Below are 17,012 nucleotides of genomic sequence, written 5' to 3'. Positions count from 1 at the left end.
TGTTGTCAATCAAAGTAAGTGGATAGCCTCTTGCCAAAAACATATTTTTTAGTTTGTTGCATTCATGTTGGAAATCCAGATCATCAGTAACCATACGTGACGCCCTCACTAACTGACCTTTTACAACCGATCTTTTTTGGTAGTAGGGATGGCTACTGGAGAAATGCAAAAAACTATTAGAATATGTGGATTTTCTATATATGTTACTTTTCAGTCTTTTGTTATTAACATCCTTTGTAAGAAGAATGTCTAAATGACTGATCTCACTTTCCTGTGTGTTAAAAGTGAACTGTAAAAAGTTTGTCATGTTGGTCATTCGTTCTATAAAGTTAGGAATGTCCTCACTATTGCCTTTCCATAAACAGAAAATGTCATCCTGGTATCTGGTATACCAGGAGACATACTGTTTAAAACCTCATCCTTAAATAGAAGTTCTTTTTCCCAATGTGACAGTACTGCATTGGACGAACCCCCACATGGCGACCCCATTGCTACTCCGGAGGTTTGAAGGTAAAAATTGTTTTCAAAAAAGAAAAAGTTATTTACCAAAACCATCTCCAAGAGTGTTTCAGTCAAATAAATGGTGTTATTGTCAACATTCTTGGCAACCATAAATTCTCTCACCCAATTAAGGCCTATATCCTGTGGTATAACTGTATACAGATCTTTTATATCTATTGTAAGAAAAACTATGTCCGGGTATATTCAATTTCGCCAATGTTTTTCAGAAAGGACCAAGAGTCCTTACAGATATGTGCCTCCTGTGCTAGTAAAGGTTTAATAATACTATCAACTAGTCTTGCACATGCGTAAGTGGCGAACCCTGCCATCAACAATAGGCCTGAACGGAGGTGAGTAAAGCTGTTTATGTAATTTTGGTGTTCCAAAGAAGGCTGAGATTCTGGGGGATGGCATCTGCAAATATCTATACATTTCTGGAATAATAAAACCTTCCATAAGTAAATCATATAGTATGTTATTAATCTTCCTATAGGCTCCATGTATCTCATTCAGAGATACTTCCTTATAAGCTGGTGTATCCAAATGCTTCTTCATGTATTCCACATATTTAAAGTGGTCCATTAAAACCACCCCACCCCCTTTATCCGGTTTCATGACACGGATCCTACAATCCCTTAATAAATGGAGAAAATCCCATTCCAGTGTGGTCATATTGTTAAGATCTTTTTGATTACTATACATAATCCGATTTTTAATTGCCCACAAATCTGTTTCACACATTTTCTCAAACACTAATAAGCTCGGATGGAGGGGTGGATTATATGTACTAGATACCCTAAGGGGGTTCAGTAACTCTGTGTTGTTACCCAACAATGAATGTAAGTTAAGTTTTCTAACAAAAACTTTTAGGTCCACCAGTGTTTTCCCTATGTCCATATGTTGCGCCGGAACAAACGATAGATCTTTGCAAAGAAGTTGACAATATCCTGATGGATTTCAATAAGTGTATAATTATACACTGTAAAGTCATTGTTACTACTTTTCAGGATGTTTGGTTCCAAACCAAAAGAGGGAACCTGGATCATCTCCTCCTCCCCCCTCTTTTCTTGTTCCTCATATTGTTCCCTGTCTGGGCCCACGTACGGTTGGTTGCTCGGGTGTTGTTGGCCTGATGAAAATCCTGGTTGTCCTGTTGGTCAAAATCTACCATAGACTGGCCTTGTGGTTGAATGTTATCCCTCAGTCCATTTGCTGAGGTGTTTGGCTGATTGGTGTTATTAACGTTGGTACTGTTGTTATTATTCAGCCTTGGGCTCCTTCTATAGCCCTGCCGTTGAGTTGTGAAACCTTCTTGGTTATTGTCATTATTGGTGTTACCTACTGGGATAACATTCGTATTTTGTCCAGTTTGATTGGGCACTTCCCCTTGAATAACCTGCGTTTTATTTTGAGGCCTGGGATAAGCGGTTTTATTCGCATAGTCCGTTAAATCTCGACTTAATTTTTTCTTTTTACTAAATAGTAATTTCTCCATACTAGCCTCAATGCTAGAAAAGATACGACAATAGTCGTACTTAAAGCAAGAAATCATCACTGGAAGTAATGTATTTTTCAAGGGCATCCAAATCAGCTGCAAGAACCGCAATATCTTTAGAATAAAAAGCAATGAGAGCCTGTAGGAATTCGATCCCTTGTCGATCAAACAATGCCAACAGCTCTTGGTGAAAAGAGAATTTTCCACCAGCCCAGATGGAAAATGCCATTGTCTTAGTCCTTTTGGGACAACCTTGTGTTTAACACATTCTGTAAGATATCGACTTCCAATTGCAGTTTTTATATTTGTATAACTTATTGTCAAATTCATCAATTTTATCCCTAATACATTTGTGTCAGTCATGTGGTTTACATTAGGTTCATTACGCTGACTGAACCCTTGGCTGAAAAAATTATTGTTCATTAAAAAATCAGCCATTGTTGGTATTCCTTGCTGGTTACAGTTCTTTTGATTGATAATGTTATTATTAAAGTTAGCGTTATTGTTACCTGGATTTGGTACCCCAGATAGCGTAATCACAGGACAGGGCTGTTCATTCGAAGTCTGTATAACCCGTTCCGTTGATGTAAGTATAGTAGATGATGTTGCTGTAATGGGTGATTGCTGCCCATTAGGAATGAAAAAATCATCGTTGTCACTCTGCTGCGATGAAATCAAACCAGAAGATCTATTATCCTGGTTAGAAGCTGCCGCAGTAATGGCGTCAACTTTTTGTGTTAGGGCATCAACCCTGCCCAAAAGCAGTTCCACAAGAGTGGTCAAATTATTGCTGGAACTGTTCACAACCCTTTCAGGACTGCTCTGCTGCGTTCCTAAAGCCGTGGAAGTATCTCGGTTCCGCTCGCCATATCAAACACCAAACCACAAAGCGAAAAACTGTTGAACCAAAGAAGCGTAACAACGAACAAGAACACTATGAGACTACTTCGTAAAATAAACAGGCGTTTAATGACTCCAAATTAATGTTCGCTTTTCTAAATCAAATATTTAGCCTTCCTCAGACAAACAGCAGAACAGGAAATGACATTTCTTAAAATATATGTATAGAACCAATTGGGATAAAGTGCATTTAGTAATTAGTTGTAACTAAGGTTACCTTAAAGTAGTATAATCCATTGCAAACATAAGCCTTGAATAAAGGTAAAGATAGAGTGCCTCTATAGGCATTGCAACAAATACATTTGGTATGGCGAGCGGAACCGGAGATACTTCCACGGCTTTAGGAACGCAGCAGAGCAGTCCTGAAAGGGTTGTGAACAGTTCCAGCAATAATTTGACCACTCTTGTGGAACTGCTTTTGGGCAGGGTTGATGCCCTAACACAAAAAGTTGACGCCATTACTGCGGCAGCTTCTAACCAGGATAATAGATCTTCTGGTTTGATTTCATCGCAGCAGAGTGACAACGATGATTTTTTCATTCCTAATGGGCAGCAATCACCCATTACAGCAACATCATCTACTATACTTACATCAACGGAACGGGTTATACAGACTTGAATGAACAGCCCTGTCCTGTGATTACGCTATCTGGGGTACCAAATCCAGGTAACAATAACGCTAACTTTAATAATAACATTATCAATCAAAAGAACTGTAACCAGCAAGGAATACCAACAATGGCTGATTTTTAATGAACAATAATTTTTCAGCCAAGGGTTCAGTCAGCGTAATGAACCTAATGTAAACCACATGACTGACACAAATGTATTAGGGATAAAATTGATGAATTTGACAATAAGTTATACAAATATAAAAACTGCAATTGGAAGTCGCATATCTTACAGAATGTGTTAAACAAGGTTGTCCCAAAAGGACTAAGACAATGGCGTTTTCCATCTGGGCTGGTGGAAAATTCTCTTTTCACCAAGAGCTGTTGGCATTGTTTGATCGACAAGGGATCAATTCCTACAGGCTCTCATTGCTTTTATTCTAAAGATATTGCGGTTCTTGCAGCTGATTTGGATGCCCTTGAAAATACATTACTTCCAGTGATGATTTCTTGCGTTTTAAGTACGACTATTGTCGTATCTTTTCTAGCATTGAGGCTAGTATGGAGAAATTACTATTTAGTAAAAGAAAAATTAAGTCGAGATTTAACGGACTATGCGAATAAAACCGCTTATCCCAGGCCTCAAAATAAAACGCAGGTTATTCAAGGAAGTGCCCAATCAAACTGGAAAAATAATGTTATCCCAGTAGATAACACCAATAATGACAATAACCAAGAAGGTTTTACAACTCAACGGCAGGGCTATAGAAGGAGCCCAAGGCTGAATAATAACAACAGTACCAACGTTAATAACACCAATCAGCCAAACACCTCAGCAAATGGACTGAGGGATAACATTCAACCACAAGGCCAGTCTATGGTAGATTTTGACCAACAGGACAACCAGGATTTTCATCAGGCCAACAACACCCGAGCAACCAACCGTGCGTGGGCCCAGACAGGAACAATACGAGGAACAAGAAAAGAGGGGGGAGGAGGAGATGATCCAGGTTCCCTCTTTTGGTTTGGAACCAAACATCCTGAAAAGTAGTAACAATGACTTTACAGTGTATAATTATACACTTATTGAAATCCATCAGGATATTGTCAACTTCTTTGCAAAAGATCTATCGTTTGTTCCGGCGCAACATATGGACATAGGGAAAACACTGGTGGACCTAAAAGTTTTTGTTAGAAAACTTAACTTACATTCATTGTTGGGTAACAACACAGAGTTACTGAACCCCTTAGGGTATCTAGTACATATAATCCACCCCTCCATCCGAGCTTATTAGTGTTTGAGAAAATGTGTGAAACAGATTTGTGGGCAATTAAAAATCGGATTATGTATAGTAATCAAAAAGATCTTAACAATATGACCACACTGGAATGGGATTTTCTCCATTTATTAAGGGATTGTAGGATCCGTGTCATGAAACCGGATAAAGGGGGTGGGTGGTTTTAATGGACCACTTTAAATATGTGGAATACATGAAGAAGCATTTGGATACACCAGCTTATAAGGAAGTATCTCTGAATGAGATACATGGAGCCTATAGGAAGATTAATAACATACTATATGATTTACTTATGGAAGGTTTTATTATTCCAGAAATGTATAGATATTTGCAGATGCCATCCCCCAGAATCTCAGCCTTCTTTGGAACACCAAAATTACATAAACAGCTTTACTCACCTCCGTTCAGGCCTATTGTTGATGGCAGGGTTCGCCACTTACGCATGTGCAAGACTAGTTGATAGTATTATTAAACCTTTACTAGCACAGGAGGCACATATCTGTAAGGACTCTTGGTCCTTTCTGAAAAACATTGGCGAAATTGAATATACCCCGGACATAGTTTTTCTTACAATAGATATAAAAGATCTGTATACAGTTATACCACAGGATATAGGCCTTAATTGGGTGAGAGAATTTATGGTTGCCAAGAATGTTGACAATAACACCATTTATTTGACTGAAACACTCTTGGAGATGGTTTTGGTAAATAACTTTTTCTTTTTTGAAAACAATTTTTACCTTCAAACCTCCGGAGTAGCAATGGGGTCGCCATGTGGGGGTTCGTTCGCCAATGCAGTACTGTCACATTGGGAAAAAGAACTTCTATTTAAGGATGAGGTTTTTAAACAGTATGTCTCCTGGTATACCAGATACCAGGATGACATTTTCTGTTTATGGAAAGGCAATAGTGAGGACATTCCTAACTTTATAGAACGAATGACCAACATGACAAACTTCTTACAGTTCACTTTTAACACACAGGAAAGTGAGATCAGTTATTTAGACATTCTTCTTACAAAGGATGTTAATAACAAAAGACTGAAAAGTAACATATATAGAAAATCCACATATTCTAATAGTTTTTTGCATTTCTCCAGTAGCCATCCCTACTACCAAAAAGATCGGTTGTAAAAGGTCAGTTAGTGAGGGCGCCATATGGTTACTGATGATCTGGATTTCCAACATGAATGCAACAAACTAAAAAATATGTTTTTGGCAAGAGGCTATCCACTTACTTTGATTGACAACATCATAGTGGAAGTAGTAAATAAACGGAAGTCAGGCCATTTTATTCCCCTTCTTAATAACAAAACTTTCGGGGAAGAAGAATTGGCACTAATTCCGGTTAGTCTGCCAACTAGAGATAGAAGTAAGGACACTAATTATAATGTGTCTTTTTTACACACTTTCTCGCTAGATTTTCAAAAAATTAGGGAGATCCTGTATAAGAATTGGGACGTAATTAATCATGACAGTACTTTGTCTACAGCATTAGGCGAAAAACCCAACATAACATACAGGAGAGGCCAAAACCTTAAAGCCATTTTGGAAAGGGCACCAAAAAAGTTCATTTCTCAGCCCCAAAGGAATGTACAAATGTGGTGCCTGTGCAGAATGCAAATTTATTAGAGTGGGCACTCAGTTCAACATTAAAGATAGGACATATAAAATAAGCAAGCATTACAACTGTGAATCAAAATCTGTGGTATATGCTGCTCTGTGTAGCCAATGTGAAGCTTTCTACATTGGCAAGACAGAGCGTAGATTCAAGACCAGAATACACGAACACATTTATGCTATTAGCAGAAGGGATGTGAACAATGCCCTAGCTAAGCATATTATTAGCAATACAGGGCATTCCTTCAACTTTGTTATACTCCAACAAAGAATGCCAGATCCAATGGGTGGCCCCTGGCAAATTAGGTTAGAGATAGATGAATTGATGTGGCAGGTACGAACTAGAGCACATTTATTACCTGGCATCAACGACAACCTATCAATAAAATGTGTATTAAAATGGTTATCGTATAACAGATAACACATATAGGGAAGGTCTCTTACATTTGGATATGAAATGGACCCAACATCAATTATTCCCTAACAGAATGCACTAATGTAAAATTGTATTATTTTATGATTATTGTATAGGAATTCTGCGGGCAAAACTAATCAGTATTTTTAATGTTTAAATGTGGAAATAATGTTCCAAATTGTGGAAATATTTTTGGTAACAATTTAAAATATACACAAATATTTTTAGTTTATCATTCACTGTTTTATAACATTTTTAATATATCACATAAGTATGAAGCAAGTTGTATGATTAAATAACCCAGTAATTATAGAGTTTAACATCTGTGTAAATATTTTGATGAATGGAGCTACTTGCAACAAAGTATTACTTGCTGTTCCGTTGCAATGCCTATAGAGGCACTCTATCTTTACCTTTATTCAAGGCTTATGTTTGCAATGGATTATACTACTTTAAGGTAACCTTAGTTACAACTAATTACTAAATGCACTTTATCCCAATTGGTTCTATACATATATTTTAAGAAATGTCATTTCCTGTTCTGCTGTTTGTCTGAGGAAGGCTAAATATTTGATTTAGCCGAAAGCGCTAACATTAATTTGGAGTCATTAAACGTCTGTTTATTTTACGAAGTAGTCTCTCATAGTGTTCTTGTAGACTGTGAATTAAGTTTGGGAGATTAGCTAAGTTGAGTTGTAAGTAAGTAGGCTATGTAAGGTGGTTGTCAGGTATATGTTCAAGCTGATATAAGGTGAAGAGAGTAGTGTATTAGAGGAGGTAGAGGTGAATGGTTAGAAGATTTTTCTTAACCCTGAAAGGGAGGAAGGAAGGTGTGGCTAAAATGAAGAGATAAAGGATGAGAAGGAAAAGGTAAAGCTAAGGATAATCATGTGGTTGGAGTTATGAAACTATAAGAGCAGAGGAGAAATGAAAGAATAGGGTGAGTGTAAGATTGGAGAGGAGTTGTGGGTTTGGAGGGTGTGGTAGGAAGTAGAAGGGAGGGAGTTATAGGAAATGAGATATGGCAAGTTGATGTGAGTGATTGGCTATGGGGTGAAGAGGGACTCAGACTGGAGGATAATGAGTGGGAAGGGTAGGGGTTGGAAAGGGAGTGATGAAGGGGGTTAGCTATAAACTAAATGATTTGAGGGGTGGGTAGTGGATAGGAAATAGCAAATTCATCCCGGGGATCACACCAGTCGCTCTACTCGACAGAGGCACTGGAAACTGGAAACTATGGTCGGGTGGCATGATGCCATGGTAATCCTATGGGTTAGGCTTATAAAGGCTCCAGGGCCATTAGCCTAGTACACACCTATGAACCTAGATATATATACATATATATATATATATATATATATATATATATATATATATATGGTACTGCGCTGGTGGTGCTGCGGTAACATTGTCGTCTCACAGTAAGACGTTGTCCTGTTCGATTCTCAGCTAGAGTGTCTTCTGTGTGGAGACATGCATGAATGGGCGTACCTTCGTTGAAGGTTGTGCGTCAGGGCCGGCAACTTGGCACGTAAAAATCTACTGCCAATCATTAGCGGACCGGAGTTCCACTGTGGTGACCCCTAACTGGGAAAAGCTGAAAGATACAACAACATATATATATATTCACGCATGTTTTTCGGAACGCCACTCGACCCGCAGTGAGGACATGCAGACTCCACACAGAAGGCACTACCCGCACTCCAGCCGAGAATCGAATGGGAGAACCTCTTGCTGTGAGGCAACAATGCTACCGCTGCATCACTGTGGAAAACCGATTTTTAAATTTACATTCCCTTCTGAAAGCCTGATTGGTTTATTGCACTACTGTAACTTTCTACCTTCAGAAGTGTAAAATGCATCTTTAGATTATTGTGTCTTGTTAAAACATGATTTATTATTAATTATACAATGACTGGCCATTAACATCGTAAAACTAGCATGCTGACTGGCCAGCCCAACCAGCGTCCCCATTGAGAATATACAATGGAAAAAGGTCCGGTTGCCCGGACATTTTTCCGTTAATATACTTTTTAATTTTAAGGTTTTTTTCAAAAGAAAAAAAAAAGTGGAGCAACAGAGATCTTCTTTTCTCCGTTGCTTACTTTCCCGAGCACTGATGTGCTGGCTATGCATGGGAATGCATGTTCCAAATGCATGCGCAGTACATCAGATAGGGCAAGGAGGAGATAGCCAGAGGTGGAAGGACAGCACAATGCCATTATACAAGGGCATTATTTTAAAAAGTAAGTTTTTTTTCTTAAATAATGTCATTGTATAATAGTAATAACCCACTTCTGGTTGTCTTTGTTTAGTCATTCGGGCTTTGCCCTCATGACCACACCACACCAACCGTGGGTAAATCCAGCATTACCCACACCCAGGCATGGGTTATTGCTTAATTATTATTGCTATCATGATCATCATTATTATTACTTCATATACTATTCCAAAAGGAGAACTTTGGTTTCCATCCACTGACTTGCAAAATCTGGCAACTCCGAAGCACATGTGCTTGTCTACTGATCTGCTACCATACACTGAAATGTCATTTATTTGTTTTAACCACTTTTGTGTGCTGTCAGCATTATTTATCCACACGGATGTTAACAAAAAGGGGAGGGAAGGTCATCAGCATGTGTATAGTCCTGACCCATTCTCCATGAAGAGCTGCAAATAAATATCTGCAGAATAATACATAAGTGAGTCAGAAATGCTGACAATCTATCTTAACGCTGTCACTAAGCAGCATTTACCATACAACAAGCTAAACAAAATAATCAGTATGACTCAACATGCATGACAACACAGCATAACATAGCCATGTAGATTACCCCACCCAACACCCCAAGGGAATGCTAGAGTGACATTTTTTGGTCTCCATTACAAATTTGATTTTATTATGACTCGCTGATAACAATAGTCAGTCAATAATGCCAGATATTAGAGTTTCTTACTTGTTATTAAGGTTGCCACCCATCCTGTTGTCAGAAGGACATTAATGGGTTAAGCTGCCTTACCCCACTGGCTGCTGCATCAAGCAGTAGACCTGAAAAGTCCTGCTTTTTGATTGCATTGAATCGCCATGGAAAATCCACAATTTTTTCTGGCTTTTCCATGGCACTAGAGATATGTCATCAACTCGGACCTGCAGGCAGAGCTGCTCCCTGTTAGGTCCGGTGTTTTAAATCGTGCAGCAATTGGCTATAATTCATGAAGGGGGTGGGGACTGGGGCAGGAAGAGCCCTATAAAGATCACAGCTGTAGAGCAGTTTGTTTAATTGTTTCTACAGCTGCTATGAAAAGTAATAGTAAATTTTTTTTTAAACAGTCAAGCTAGCCAGCAAGCAACTAAGCAAGCTGGCTAAGTAGCCGGCCAGCCAGCTAGCCAGCTACAGAGCCAGTTATCCAGACAGCCATCCATTCATCCATCCAGCCATACCTTTCAACCTCTTAAAACAAAAAAGCTGGACAAAGACATAAATAATGAAGAGACAAAGGTTCCAAAAATAGGGACACTTTTTAAATATTGTTCTTACACAATTTTATTAGAAACGGATAAAAAATATGAGGCAAAAATCTGGACATTCTGTAAAAATCTGTAGAGTTGAGAGGTATACATCCAATCAGCCAGACATTCTTCCATACATGCTGTCATCCATCCATCCAGCTAGCCACTCCAGCAGCCAGCCAGTCAGCTAGGTACTGCAGCTGCCATCCAGCCATTTAACCAGCCACTCCAGCAGCCAACCAGCCAACCATCTAGCCACTCTAGCAGCCAGCCAGCTAGACAGAACATCAACCAACCAGCCAGCCATCCATTCATCCAGCCAGTCATCCATTCATTCAGCCAGTCATTCATCCAGCCAGAGAGCCAGCCACTCCAGCAGCCAACCAGCCAACCATCTAGCCACTCTAGCAGCTAGCCAGCTAGACAGAACAACAGCCAACCAGCCAGCCAGTCATCCATCCGCCCATCCAGCCAGCCAGCCACTCCAGGCAGCCAGCCAGCCACCCCAGTAGTCAGCTTGCTGTTGTACCCATAACTGCATCTCCATCACCACTCCTGTGGTGATGTCATGGTATCATATTGGCCACAGCCCCATGTCCCACTTTGGCCCGATTAAAAGGTAGAAATCCTACTTGTTATTACTCAGAAAATGCATACTACTGGAGAAACTGTGGTGCTCTATCAACTTGTCAAGTGAATTTCATTAATGCTTATCAATTTATTCAGTTTTGTTCAGAATTCTTGAACCAAGAAGTTGGAAGGTATGTTGCAACATCTACCTAATGACACAGAGGGCCTTCTGACTATCAGACTGGATTATTATTATTACTGTTATTATTATCATATGCATGTGCCTACCAGATTTCTAAGTACATCTGAAATACTCAAAAGTATCATTTGCCTCTTTCAGCCTGACTAAGCTTTCATGTTTTGTATTGCTGAATTCCTGGCACCCAACTGATATAAATATCCAAAGGCAGACAGCATGTTGGTGCATTTATCATCTCAACTTACAAGACTATGTGAGTCAACAAAGTGACTGTTAAGAAAGTTACAACCAAAGCCCTTTACATTGTCCCAAAATTACCAAGATAAAGCTGTAAAATATTCCTCCCAAGAACTGTAAGTGGAGTGCTATAAACCTCTCTCCTTTTTGTCTCTCACTCTCTCTATCTCTCTCTCTCTCTTTTTTTTTTTTTTTTGTAATTGCATAATACTATCTGATATGTTTTGTCTCAACCAAACCTACCCCTGTAAATCCTAATTAAACTGGTGGAACTGGAGGATGAGAAACAATTTGCTTGTAGCAAGTTAATCAGCTAGTTTTACTGCCCTTACAGAAACATTTACAGTCATGGGCTAAGATCATAGCTGAGCAGCCTAGTACTTTGGATTGTGCAGAATATTCTGCATTTGTGATCAATTTAACCCACTGTTCCACAGTTTCACATTGAACAGTGGTGTCACTGCTTTGCAAATTTTCACTGGCTTGTATACCGCAATTAAAGCCAATCAGCATTGCGCTATACAAGCCAATCAAGCATGTGGTCCTGATGCAAAGGGAGCCAATCGGGGGAACAAAATGTGGCCATTTGCATGCCACTACTAGTTTTCCCACCACTGCAATAATTTCAAAAAGAATATTGCAGGGCACAGAAAGAATAACACATTGAGAGTTATGGCTGTCTTTGTCTGATTGCACATTATCCTGATTGGTAGTTACTGAACTGTTTGAACGTTTATACAGTTCATTTGCTATGATCATGGGTAAGAGGGACAGGTACAGAGACTACACAAGGAGGCACCAGTTGAATGGGAGTTGCTCTGGAAAAACATTTCATCAAGTACAGTGACTGTACACGAGGCCGCTAACCTGAGGGAAAATGGCTGAAATTTGTTTTACTTGATTCAGGAATCGGGATGGTAATGGTGGTGCTGCTGTTGCTGGGAGCTATACTTCTGCCTTGGATGATTTATTTGTTCTTCTCCCTGACTGCATTTGGAGGTTGTGGACTACTGAACTTGCAGCTGCAGATGTTTTGTTCCCTTATTGGGCTGAGGTACTGTAAGTGGGTGAATGTGCAGAGTGTAGGAGTAATTAAACATTGTCTCAGACAGGATTAGGGTTATAGACTTTTGCAGAATGTCCAGTCCAGATGCTTGCCTTTTGGTCTGTTGCTCATAAAATTTTTGGTTTTCTGACAAATCACTGAGTATTAAAAGTCTGACACATATCTGAGTTTCAGACTTCATATCCTTCAGAAAAATGCATGTTAACAAATTATGTTATTTAAGCAACTTGCTACATTTATAAGAGCAATTCTCTGTTCACATTCTCTATCCTGTCAATGTCTCAAGATAATAATAATATTGTGTCCTCTGATTATTTCTGGATTTACCCCTGATTCTTTGAGAGCTAGGCTGGTCACTTTTGGAGAAAAGATCATGCATTACATTTAATGAATAATTATAGACAGCTTTAATTTCAGAAAATATATATTAATTCACATTCACTTATTCTGTCAATGTCTCAAGGTAATGGTAGCAGTATTTTAAAAGTTTCTGCTCTGATGTCCCTTATTGGATGAGTTAACTTTTTTTAGTTGAGAGAAGATATGGAGGGGTTGGAAAAGCAGGTGCTAAAGAGCATTTTTTTAATAGATGCGCTTGAATATTGTTGTGTAATGATTTTTCTACTTAATATATTGCATTTTATCAATGGTTTCTGCTGACTTTATTAATTGACGTGAGTCTTACTGAATCTTAACAAACGTACAGTATTTGCTAAGTTAATACTTCTGGCAAAAGGCTACTTCAACCAGGCCCCATGGAAATGCGTTTTCACGCAGTGCGAAAAAAGGGTGTTCCACATCTTGACTGTTTATCACACATTGCTAGGATCTGTGTTTCACATTGGCCTCTTAAGAGGTTGAGACCTATGGTGACAACAATCTCCCATATTCTCCATATATCTGGATATATCTGGGCTATGGGGTAGGGTTGCAAGATGGAGGTCTTTTCTTACACAGAAAAACATCCAGGCCTTGCCAAAATTTGCAAAACAGTACTTCAAGTCTCCTAGGGTTACCATATTTGTTGGTATGTAAAAGAGGATGAAAAAATATGTATACGTGCCAATCAAAAATGCACACAGCTCCCCTCTTAGGTTGAAGAGCAAAAAAAAAAGTCTGTGTTTGGGGATTTTTGATTGGCCCGTATGCCGATATACGAGCCAATCAAAAACGCACACAGCGGACCCTCTTCTGTTCAATGTGGAACATCAAACTGTTCCACAGTGAACAGAGCTCCGTTTTTGATTGGCTCGTATATCGGTATATGAGCCAATCAAAAAAAAAAAAAAAAAACAGAGAAAAGACTTCGAAATAGGTATGTCTGGTTTTTGAAAATTCTGCGATTTGAATCGCAGAATTTTCAAAAACAGCCTGGACAGAAGCCCAAAAAAGAGGACGTGTCTGGGGAAACCTGGATGTATGGTAACCTTAAAGTCTCCCAAAAGCATGTGGGAAAATGTGTTATGATCTGACGAGACCAAGGTTGAAATCTCTGGCCACAATTCCAAAAGGTACGTTTGGCACAAAAACACTTCACATTACCAAAACCCCACGGTGAAGCATGGTGATGGCAGCATCATGCTTTGCGGTTGCTTTTCTTCATATGGAAATGGGGCTTTAGTCAAGGTGGAGGGAATTATGAACAGTTCCAATACCAGTCACTTTTGGCCTAAAACCTTTAGGCATCAGCTAGAAACCCGAATATGAAGAGGAATATCACCTTTCAACATGACAATGACCCCAAGCATACATCCAAATCAACAAAAGAATGGCTTCACCAGAAGAAAATTAAAGTTTTGGAATGGCCCAGCCAGAGCTCAGACCTAAATCCAATAGAAAATGTGTGGGATGACCTGAAGAGGGCTGTGCACAAGAGATGCCCTCGCAATCTGACAGATTTGGAACCCTTTTGCAAGGAAGAGTGAGCAAATATTTCCAAGTCAAGATGTGCTATGCTGATAGACTCCTACCTAAGAAGACTGAATGCTGTAATTAAATCAAAAGTTGCTTCAACAAAGTATTAGTTTAAGGGTGTACACACTAATGCAACCAGCTTGTTGTACGTTTTTTATTTTTTTATATTTTTTCCCCTAACAGATTTGTTTGTGTTTCAATTGAATTGTACAGGTTATAGGTCACATTAAAGGTGGGAAAAGTTTTGAAATTATTTATTATGGTGTCATATTTTATATCACAAAAACCTGGCATTTTAACAGGGGTTTGTAAACTTTTTATATCCACTGTATATACCAGTAGGCATAGCTGTAAAAGCTCTTAATTTAGACATGGAAAGTGCTACATCAGTGACTTAATTGTTAAATTCCACAAAGCCAGCAGATTAAAATAGAAGTCAATATTACTGGTGGAAAATAAATATGAAACATTAAAAACAGAAATTAGTATTGTGGGGAAAGTAAATATGAAAGGTTAAAAACAGAAATTAGGATTGATGGTGGAGACAAAAAATATGGAACACTTCACAAATATACAAGTGGTCCTTGTACAGGGGCAAGGTTTTCTAATTCCAATTTTAGTACATGTGCTGTCAAAACTCAAAGATGTAATTTGTACAAGCTATATATAAATCCCAGGATTTCTACATTTATTTACTAGTGGAGAGCAGTATCCTTTACATCTATTTTAAATTGTTATTGTTTCATAATGAGCAATGATATTGGAAGACATATAACCTTTTCATTTCCTATAAAAGTATTTTTCTGTTGAACAAATATAAATATCTCACAGTCTGTTAAACTTACAATGCATTATGGGTGCATTTATTTATTTATTTACATCTGTTTACCGGGTAGTATCCGACTGGGCTAGTAGTCCGTTTTCAGCAGAGACCCAGGGAGAAAATCTCCGAAGACAGATAAACAAATATAGAGTTACGTAGATGTTCATAAAAAATTACATTATATAAGTGTAAGTTTAACAAAAACAGTGAAAACTAGATCAAAATATTACATGATAGGAATAAAATGAACATGTATACCAAGAAATCTTGATAACTGGGTGAAAATTGAGACAGAAACAGTGAGCATGCCTAATGAAGAGATTTGTGCACGCGTAGAGCTAATAGAGTGAGTAACAATGAAAATTAAGTACTGAAAGTAACTGAATCTAAACAGAGGAGATGATCAACTGTAACTGAAGAATAGAGACAATCAGCTATAAAGAAAATAGGTGGGTGTAGCTGAGGACATAATAGGAGCAAGGAGTTATCCAGGGGTACATCCTTATGACATGCAAATAAATACTGTTCCTTTTTACATGCAGCTCCTTGTCAGTATGAGGATAGGATATTGAGGTCCATGCTGTAATTGCCCTATAATTTCAAAGATGCCCTGAATTTTGATTCAAAACTTTGCTGGCCATTCTGAAACTTCTGAAACTGCCAATTTAAGGAGAAAAGTTGCTGGATTACACAGTGGAGATGTTCCCTAATTCTGCAGAAATTGGGAGTTATGCTGTGTTACTTTCACATGAAACCTGCATCACATCACCTCCTCTTCCCCCAAGAGACATGCAGCCAGCTTGAAAATTCAGAACAGCAGCAATAACATACAGGAAAAACACAAGTAACAATCAACAAAAACAAAATGCAGGAAAACAAACAAAAAGCAAAGGACTGATGGTGTGTTCAAAGAAAGCACCATAGCAATAACACTATTGCAAATTACAGCTCTGCTGGTCATAGACCCCAAGTAACCATTGTGTTATACAAAATCAAATATGGTGTCTTAGTTAGGCACATACCTGTCAACATCTTAACACAATAGTTCTGGGCAAAGACAAAACTAATTGGGGGAGGCAAACAAAGGTCCAAAATCAGGAACAGGTTTTAAATATTAATCCTGTAAACTTGGAAAGTTACTAAAATAGCAAATGTTACCTTAGCATGCATTTCCTGAAAGCTATGAATTCTAAAACTCACAGTTCTGTCATTATTTAGTGACTTTAATACTCAGTGATTTGCCAGAAAACCACAACTTTTACAAGGAATTGTCTAAAATATAAGGAATAAATTATTGAATTATTGAATCCCCAAATGATGTGGATATTCTACAAAAGGGCCTTACAGAAACCGATGCTTGGTGCCAGAGCCATGTGCTCAAGCTCAATGCCAAGAAATGTATAGTTATCCCCTTTGGGGAAAAACATGTACCCATGAATTACCACATAGGTGGCAGTACACTAAAGAACGAAAGTGTGATAAGAGACTTAGGGAAACAGGTGGACAGTGGTCTCACCTTCGATAACCACATCGCCACAACAGTCAGGAAATCATTCTGTGTGGCACACCTCATCACTAATGTCTTTTCATACAGAAAAAAGGAGGTCATTGTCCCACTGTAGTCATCCCTCATTAGACACATTTGAGAATACAATGCCCCATTTGGTATGTACCTCTCAATACATCTGCAACAACTGGAAGGGCCACAGAAATACCTCACTAAAAAAATCATGAGCCTAAAGCAGATGCCCTATGCTGACCATCTAAAAAAACTCCAGTGATAGTCTGTCATATATCATCTACTCAGAGGCGATCTCTTCTTAACATACAAGGCCATATCAAACCCAGATATT

The sequence above is a fragment of the Protopterus annectens genome, chromosome 1.part0, assembly GCF_019279795.1.
Source record: "Protopterus annectens isolate FY-2018-M chromosome 1.part0, PAN1.0, whole genome shotgun sequence".
Taxonomy (NCBI): Eukaryota; Metazoa; Chordata; order Ceratodontiformes; family Protopteridae; genus Protopterus; species Protopterus annectens.
This window is presented reverse-complemented; position numbering follows the sequence as displayed.